Genomic DNA, 6,499 nt, shown 5'->3' with positions numbered 1-6,499 from the left:
GAATCCATTCCTGTGGTCAGAAATCGCCAAAGCTTTCTTGGGTCTGTGGAACTCCGCCCTGGTGCTGAGCACAGAGAACCGCTTCTAGTCCACAGTAGTTCACAGGACGGCATCAGTGCCTTTAATTGGTGCTGACCGCTAGAGGGACCTCCATCCCAGGTCCCGGATTCGAGCGCAGCCGGACTCTTGGGTGCCTCAGAGCCTTCCAAACTGGGGGAGTGGGGATGAGAGGGCGCTCAGAAAAGAGGAATAAGGCTTCCGTCAGGCCAATCTCAATTTAGACGAATCGCTCTGGTCCAGGAAGTCCAGACACCCAAAAGGTTCCTGTGCTGGCTGTGCCTCTAATTGATTTTTCTACGGCTTCTCTCTCTTTGCAATTCGCGACACAAATTACCTTTCAGCTTCCTCGTATTCATTCCTTTCGGCCAGAGAATGGTGCTGAAAGGCCGGAGAAGCCCAGGGGACTGGGAGTTGGAAACCCCCCGGCAGCATCGCCCGGCCTGGAAGGGTGCGGGAGTGGGAGGAGACGGGAGGGGCGGGGCTGCAGGGAGGGGCGTGGTCTTTGGAGAGAGGCGGGACTTGGAGACTAGGAGAGCGGCCCAGGAGGAGGGGTAGGGGGGTAGGCCGAAGGGTTCGAAGGGGCGTGGTTGATGAGGCGGGTCCCTGAAGAACTAGAATCTGTGGCGGACCGGTGTCTGTGGGCCGCTAAGGTGCAGGAGAGGGAGGGAGAGTGGCAGAGGGAAGGTCCCAGGGGAAGAAAGGCGGGGGAAGCGGGCGCTCCGGGACGAGCCTCCCGTGGGTCCCCGCCCCCGTCACGTGGGCTCCAGACCAGGCCGCTGCCGGTCGGTCCGCTGGTAGGTCCGTCAGTTGGTCGGTGGGTCAGTGGCCTGCAACGCGGCTCTCAGCTCTTATGTTCGGAGGTGGGAGGGACACGGGAGCGGCCCGCACACCTGAGCCACTTGGAGAGGAGCCCCGCACCCAGGTCAGTGGGCTCTCCCCACGCCCTCAGGCCCGCTGCGCGGTCGGAGTGGGAGCCCCCGCAGGGACATTGCCTGGGAAACAGATTCCCCAGGTCCTAGAACTACCCGGGGCGTGGGATCACTGTCAGTATGGGCCCCAGAGCGTGTCCCAGGCACGAGGACGGGGACCATACCCCCGTCTCTGGCCAGACACGGGGTGAAGGGTATAAACTCCAAAAGATTTGCTCCGAATCGCCATCCATTTTGGCCCGGGACCTACGGACAGTCTGCGCCCTGACAGGTGCCAGGATGTCCCTGGATGAGTTGGGTGGTCAGTCACCTCAGTTACTGGTGGTACGTCAGAGCTCTGCTCAGTCAGCTGAAGCAGCGGCGTAATCTAGAGCCCAAGGTGGTTGGGAAATTTGCGGTCTGTTTGTCCAAGTCAATCTGTGTTCAGCAGAGCGTGTGTCCAGTTGCAGTGCCTGGGATGAGACCAACTCTATACTGTAATTGCAAAAACGCAACATGCTTTTGAAGCTCTCAAGCCCCTGTGTCCCAGTAGACTGCAGGAAGAGGATGGTTCTCTTTGAAAGTTGGCTCTTACTCTCCCTCAAGACATCCCGACTCCAGACCCCACAGCTTTTCCTCAGTTAAAAATTAGATTGTATATCTAAAGACCAGAACTTCTAAAGTTTGGGTAGGATTGAAACAGGCATCCTAGCCAGTGTTTAATCCTTATGTTTTAATCCTAAATCAATCAATCAATCAATCCAGAGTATTATATTTTTACATTTAGAGCAGCTGGATATTTGGTATAGATCCATCTCCCTTTCTAGTTTTGGTCAGCTTTCTGTCTTCATCTCTCTCCTTCCTCTCCCAGTTCCTTAATTGATTATAATACAAATCTGAAGTGTTTCCAAATTTTATGTTGCATTTTGTGAAGTTAAATGCTCAACTACAGAAAAGTAGTTAAAAGCCCAATCATAGTAGTTGGCTGTAAACATAATTCATCTTCAGCATGTTCAGTATTTGATTATTATTTGTATATGGAAACACAAAATGTTATTTGATTTAAAGATTATGTATTTCTCTTTGGGTTTGAGAGGCAGCCCATTTGTATTCTGCTTAAATTCATATTTGAATGACTTTAAAGTGGATGATGAGGGAGATGGTGAATTTTTCACCTACTGCATTCATCCATGATTTTATTTAACACATTATTGTTGCTGTTGTAATTATTTTGAGATTTGATGATGTGCCAATTATTAGCTTATTACTACTAGGGAGACAGAAGTTTCATGGTCTCTTCTTTACTGGGGTGGCTATAGCAGGTGTGCTGACTTTAAAACCAAGAATGAGGTCAATGCCAGGAAGGAGGTAAGAGCAAAGAGTTGTGGGAATTCCTGTCTTTTATCTGAGTAGGGAAAATCTGAGGTAATTTCAAGATGGGAGTGACATGTGTGTGATGGACCTCAAAGCATTTCTCCTGAGTTTCTCCAGTCGGAGGTGGGGAGTGTGTGACCTGGGCTGTGAGAACTGTGTAGCAGGAAAGCACCAGCTTGCCCTGAGAAGTGGTAAGTTGTCCAAGTGGGCTCCTATGGCGAGTGGTAGACAGTATAGTTGGTGACAGGGATGAAAAACATGGCTCCAGCGGGCCATGAAGGCCAGGTGCAGAAGTCTGGACTTTGTCTGAAAGCATGGGAGCCAATAATGGGTTTCAAGCAGGGGACCAATTAATGTTTCTGTGAGCTTAAAGCTAGGGACCTTTGCCCTTGACCCTCCCAACTTCCCAAACCCTAGTCTGATGTGGAGAAAATCCAGTAAATATTGTGGGATGAATGGTCCGGGTAATACTTTGGAGCAGTGCTTCTCAACTTTTAACAAGCTTAAGAATCACCTGAGGATCTTGTTCAAATGCAGATTCTGATCCCTAGGTCAGGGGTGAGACCTCACATTCTGCATTTCTACCATGTACCTGGTTAGCAGGAAAGATCCCTTCAATATCTATAGCAAGTTTTAGAGCAGTAGTTTGCAAACCTGGCTCTGCCTCAGAATTGCCTGGGGAGGTTTTTTATTTTATTATTTTTTTTATTTTTGCCTGGGGAGTTTTTAAACTATTCAGATTTAATAGGGTTGGGATGTTTTTGCCAAGTTCCTCCAGGTGATTCTAATGAAAGCTGGGTGGGAACTGCTGTAGTGGATTCTGGGCTTGCTGTGAGAAGCAGTGACCTGAGGGAAAAGACTAGAGGTAGAGAGCCCAGTTAGGCACTGAAAAATCAAACAGGATAGAAATATTGAGGCCTTACACTGGGCCTGAGAGAGTGGGACATTAAGGCAGGAGAAACTAGAGAGAGAGAATCTATAGGACAGGGGCCAGGGAATGGGCAGTCAGTATCCATCTCTAGATTGACTGCATAGGTTAAGTGAGGAGAGTGGAACGATTCTGAGAGAATTCAGCTTTGGCGGAGGAATGGCATGCACTTTAAGCTTTTAGGGCAAGATTTAAAGTTGTTTTTTTATCTGGTCATCGGAAATTTTTTTTCCTGAAATACAAACCTGTTCATGATGCTTCCTGCTTAAAATCCTCTGGTGGATCCTCTATTGCAAAACACAAGAAGGAAGAGCTAATATGAACACAACTTATGAGGCATTTAAGCATTTATTAAGTTCCCAGACTGCACCCCCATTCAAGAGGTGACATCTGTGGGGAAAAGATGTGATACTGTCACCACTTGGTGTGGGCACAACTAGGCCGAAATTCTTGGCAGCTTTGTGTTAGTTCCTGAGTCACTATTTTTCCTGCTTCCTCCTTCCCTCCTTCCTTAGAGCACCCAGTGTCAGATTTCATAGAATCCACAGGTAGTCTCAGAAAGGTGGGCTATATCCTTCACAGACTCTGAAAGCCAGGTCTTGTTAGTCATTGAGGATCTTCAGGAGGTCCATTCTTATCGCTCATGCAACCAGGTAAATAATCTGGGAGCTGTTCTAGAGCTTCTGTTCAGCTTTAGACCCAGATCGCCTCAAGGCCTTTCGAGTTTCAGGGGGCTGTTTTAAGGAAATTTATGATTTCTGTTTAGTGCTTCTAGGTAATTCTTACTTTGGTGCTCCTTGGTAATCCTTATTTTCATGTGCCTTTCTCTGTCACATACACAGTATACACATTGAGAACTGAGCATTTATTGTGCACAGTGCTTTTAATCACCATGTTCCACGTTGTATAGTAGTCTTGACCTCTATAATATATCTGTAGATAAAAAGTCTAGATGCAGATGGGATAGGATTGCCTCACTGAAAGGATAAATTATAACATCTTTGTATGGCATTCAAGGCTCTGCAGAGGCTGGCAATTTAGCTTGCCAGCTGCATCTCCACTGTTCCCCAAACTGAGTAGCTCAACAATTTCTATCCTTTGTGCCTCTCTGCCTTTGCATACACTATTTCCTCTTCTCAGAAAGCCCTTTTGTCTGCTCTGTGAGGTGAATGAACTATTAATGCCTCAGGATGCAGATCAAACTCTTGAAGCACCTCTCTTCCCACTACCCTAAGACATATTTACTCTTCTCTCTAATATTATATATGCATAACATTGAATACAGAATTCTGCTGTGGTACTTAGGCACTTTATTTGCATGTTTCTGTCCACACGTTCTGCAAATTCTGAGCTGCCCTAGGGCTGCATCAGCCCTTGTGTGTGGCCTACATGTGGCAGATGTTCAGGAAGAGTTTGTGGCAGGCAAGAGACTTGACCTAGCTGTTTTTGCAATGTTTGCCTCAGTAAAGGGGGAAAGGGGCAGGGTATTTTGCACAGTAGATGAGAGAAGGAATAAGAGCAGAACCTGAAAGACTAGGACAAGCCCTATTAGGAGTGGCCCACATAGCTAGAGTCATAGGATAGGGTGGGGTGGGGAGGGTGAGGCTGGAGTCTTAGGCCTGGGAAAGATTGTAGAAGTCCTTAAAAGTTGAAGCTGAAGACTTTACATTTTATTCCATGAAAGGTCTTTGAGTACGGAAATGACATGGTGAAAGCTGTGCTTTAAGAAAGCTTCAGGGCTAGGAAGGGAAAGTTGGAGGGAGGGAGAGGAACTTCTTTTGAGAATATGCTGTTGGACTAACCCACTGAGGTAAGTTAGGACCTAAATCAAGGCGATAGCAGTAGGGATGGAGAGAAGGAAACAGGTGAGTGAGCTTGACAAGAAATCCTGCAGGATTTGGTAACTGACTGGATTTGAGGGAGAAAGAAAAGAGTCAAATTAGACACTGATATTTTGTGCTAGTTTGCTGGGAGAAGAATGAGGCAATTGTTAGCAGCATGAAAGCACGGAGAGCTTCTTGGAAGGGGGAAGGGAAATGAGGGTGGGTGATTCCTTTTGGAATCGGGAGGGAGCCTTGGGTAGTTTCTTGCATGTCCCTTGTATTTTTACACAAGAGAATGGTGAAGCCCAAAGAAAGCTACCCAGGATCACCCAACTGCTGGTGGCAGAAACCAGACCTCTTGGGCCTTTGGCTTGGAGCTTTGTCCTTTGGAGAACAGTGGGTTTGGCCTGAGGGGAGCCACCGGGAGGTCCAGGTGGAGATTCCAGTAGGCAATGAAAAATGGGCAAGAGACCAAGTTTGGGGTGAATTCAGCCTGCAGAACGACTAAGGCTGGAGTCTTATAGGTCACAAACTCAGAGGGGAAGTGTCTGCTGGCAGCCAGTGACAGTGGGTTGTGAAGGCTTGTGAGTCCTTTCTGTCCTGTGGCCTAGCTATCTGTGAGCTGATGGGAAGTGTGGAGAGCTTTTATGGTATCAACAGTCATATTTGATAGTGCTCAGTGTGAATATATGTGTATTAAATGGTTTTTCTGGGACTTGTAACCACCGATCAATCTATCAGTTTCATGGAAAGATGCATTCTAAGACCGAAACACCTCTTTTTTGGTCTGGACAAAGTTTAAGGACACATTCAGCCAGTCATGAGAAGTTGCCTGTGTAGTGTTGAAGTGGGGTGGTGGAGGACAACCACCCTGAGGACCTCCTCTGAGCAGAGGCCAGTGTCAGAGATCCAAATGGTTGGGGGAGGGCCAAAGCTGTAGGATGAGGAGAGAGGACCTTATCTAGAATTTGCACAGCTGCCTAGAGACTTAGTGGCCCTGAGGCTGGATCTTCTCCCCTCATTACCCCTCCCTTCCACACCTCTCTGCCCAGCCAGGTTCCTCTGCCTCCAACCCCTCAGGGTGAGGCCTGCCATTGCCATGGCAGAGAGGTCACCTCTGTTTGCTAAGGCAGAGCTGGGTTAATGCATGTAAAACATTTAGATTATTGCCTGGCCTCTGGTAATTACTAAATAAAAACAGAGATACAAGGAATGCTGGGATTCGACTTTGAGGAAGAGGAAAACTTGTCAAGCCTCTTGGCTCTTTTGAGCTGGGTAGCTGGGTCTGTCAAGTTCCTACCTCATCTTGTTTTGAGTCTTTCTTCCCTCCTCTGTCACTTTCTTCCTTCTTAACTTTCTCTCTCCACCCTATCCCTCCCCCACCCCACTCCTGCCTCTCTTTCTGT

The 6,499-nt window shown here is 47.7% G+C and overlaps 1 protein-coding gene across 2 annotated transcripts in view; it reads left to right on the top strand.

Annotated features, from left to right (window-relative positions):
* The first annotated feature begins 839 nt into the window (after positions 1–839).
* The window catches only part of PPFIBP2 (PPFIA binding protein 2), a 129,048-nt gene continuing 123,388 nt past the window's right edge, over positions 840–6,499 (top strand). For both annotated transcript variants that reach the window (XM_015586021.2, XM_025043780.1), the window contains exon 1: positions 840–982. The gene's annotated coding sequence lies outside the window, so the exon portion shown is untranslated. The remainder of the gene's footprint in view (positions 983–6,499) is intronic.

This window comes from Pteropus alecto, unplaced genomic scaffold, assembly GCF_000325575.1.
Source record: "Pteropus alecto unplaced genomic scaffold, ASM32557v1 scaffold402, whole genome shotgun sequence".
Classification (NCBI taxonomy): domain Eukaryota; kingdom Metazoa; phylum Chordata; class Mammalia; order Chiroptera; family Pteropodidae; genus Pteropus; species Pteropus alecto.
Note: the sequence above shows the minus strand (reverse complement) of the source record. Positions and strands in the feature narration are given on the sequence as shown.